The sequence below is a fragment of the Limulus polyphemus genome, unplaced genomic scaffold (genome assembly GCF_000517525.1).
Source record: "Limulus polyphemus unplaced genomic scaffold, Limulus_polyphemus-2.1.2 Scaffold3440, whole genome shotgun sequence".
NCBI classification, from domain to species: domain Eukaryota; kingdom Metazoa; phylum Arthropoda; class Merostomata; order Xiphosura; family Limulidae; genus Limulus; species Limulus polyphemus.
In genome coordinates this window covers 80,099-82,860 of record NW_013669050.1, presented here as the reverse complement: position 1 = coordinate 82,860, position 2,762 = coordinate 80,099, and positions in this window count along the sequence as shown.

The window sequence follows — 2,762 nt, the reverse complement described above, 5'->3', positions numbered from 1 at the left end:
AGTGTGTTAGATAACAGAAGCAATAAATGGTTGCTCAAACCAGTGGAAGCTACTGGACGTGAAGTCTGCCATATGTGGTTCCTTTTGTCAACTTCTATTAGCCTGCTATCATATAACACACAAAAGTTGATTTAGCTATGAACTCAAACTGGTGGAACTAACAAATAGATTGTTGTACTGGTGGAACAAACAAATAGATTGTTGTACTGGTGGAACAAACAAATATATTGTTGTACTGGTGAACAAACAAATAGATTGTTGTACTGGTGAACAAACAAATAGATTGTTGTACAGGTGAAACAAACAAATAGATTGTTGTACTGGTGAAACAAACAAATAGAATGTTGTACTGGTGGAACAAACAAATAGATTGTTGTACTGGTGAAACAAACAAACAGATTGTTGTACTACCAGTACAACAATCTATTTGTTTGTTCACCTTTTTACCAACGAATAGTGGGATTGACCGTCACATTATAACGCTCCCATGGCTGAAAGGGAGAGTATGTTTGGTGACGGGGATTCGAACCCGAGACCCTCAGATTGCGAGTCTAGCGCCCTAACCATCAGACCATGCTAGGTCTATACTGTTTGCTTCAGCTTGTGTATATGCTCAGTATCAGTGACTATAAAGATTATTCGGAGAAATTTGTACCACCTGGTTTAATCCTTTTCCACATCAGTCTCTACAACAATCTATTTGTTTGTTCCACCAGTACAACAATCTATTTGTTTGTTCCACCAGTACAACAATCTATTTGTTTGTTCCACCAGTACAACAGTCTATTTGTTTAGTTCCACCAGTACAACAATCTATTTGTTTGTTCCACCAGTACAACAATCTATTTGTTTGTTCCAGTAACCAAAGATTTGGCAGTGGGTGATGTTGACTAGCTGCCTTCCCTCTTGCCTATCACTACTAAACTAGGGACGGCTAGCGCAGATAGCCCTCGTGTAGCTTTGCGCGAAATTCAAAACAAAAAACAAGCAAGTAGACAGTATCACACACTCAAGAATATCTATTCCAGAAAGATCTGCAGATGAGTAGCAAAAGGTATGGTCTTCTCTGTGTAAAGATTCAGTACGCCATGCTTAATCTGTCTACGAATTCAGCATGGCAATCAGGATGATCCACCTGCACTAGCGTGGAACAAATGTAGTGAGGATCAAAATGGATCAAGGAATACAGGCTCACAAGGCCAGCTTTCATGGCTAAATGTGTTCAGAATGCTGCAACAATCACCATAACACTGAAGGTTTAATATGATGATACTTAGCATACGTGAAATATGGCATTTTTATCTTGTTTTTCTTAATCGAAAGCTACACAATGGTTTACCTGCACTCTGCAAGGAATCGAACTCTGAACTTTAGTGTTACAAGTCAGTAACCTTGCCGCTGACCCACCGGGGGGGGACATTTTAATAGGTGAGTTATGAACAAGATTGAAAGTAATATTCTGGTAGAATTTGTAACTTTCAACATTTGTAGAACACAATATATGAGGATAAAAAAATCAAAGGGTGGGCAAACTTCACATTTTAAAGACTTTCGTCCTCATCCTTTTGAAGTTTGTGACAATTACCTTCTTGCCCTTGAACTACCTTTCTCATAGATAGCAACCTTAAAGTGAACCTTCTCAGGTTGTTGAATTCAACTTTTCCATGAGAATCCAGAGCAATCATCAATTAGTAATTGGTTCCGACTTTCACACCTAGATGGGGTGATCTTTTGTTAGTGTTTTCGTACAGATTGGATAATGTATATGCTATGATGTAAAATAGTTTAGACGTATGAACAGAGAATCAATTGTGATATGATGACCCTTTGCTATATGGAATGGTTTATTTGGAGTGTGGTAAGGGGAGTGGAGTACCACGGATTGTTGAGAATGATTTTTTTATTAGATAATTCATTTAGACACTTATGGCATTAATTATTCCACATTGCAGATATGTTAACATCTAGATACAAAAACATGTGAACCACCCCCTGCGCATGAAGTGCAACCACCCGTCTGGGCGTTCCGTTTTATATTGAAATCAATAATAAAACTACAGTTTCAGAAATAATCCTGGATGCTCTGAATTGTAGTGAAATTTTGCGATATTCCTGATTCTTGGTTAAACTTTTATAGGCGTTTACTTCAACTGTTATTTTATTATTTTTTTCTTCTCAGACGAAACAACTATTTGTTTAAGTTTGTTTCGAAACAATCCTCTGACGCAAAAAAAAAAACTTATTTGGTCGATTCCGTGGCGCTAGCCCCCCAATGGCACAGCGGTATGTCTGTAGACTTACAAAGCTAGAATCCAGGTTTCGATACCCGTAATGGACAGCGCAAAGACAGCCTATTGCGTTGCTTTGTGCTTAACTTCAAAAACAAACAAACAAAACAAACCGTGGCGCTAAAGGTGTAAAACATGCTCTCTCAATTCAGTCCAGGAATTTAGAAAGCCAATAAATACCGAGAGAAGGTAGTAAAAATAAATTCTCTGAGTAATATCAACTTAGGTGGAAAAGGAAAAAGAGCAAACATTGGCGTGGTATCAAAACGCGGGAAGAGGAAAAGACACGGGATAATTCAAGTAAGTGTGTCAGACAACACAATTTAAAGATCTTAATGAAAAATGGTAAAGCAGTAAACCAATATAAAAGGACAATATAATAGCAGCAAAGAAGCAAGCCAGAAGTAAGATAACAAGACACGTTTAACTTTAGAAGGGTGGAAAAAAGGCTTAAGTGAAAGATATATATATCGT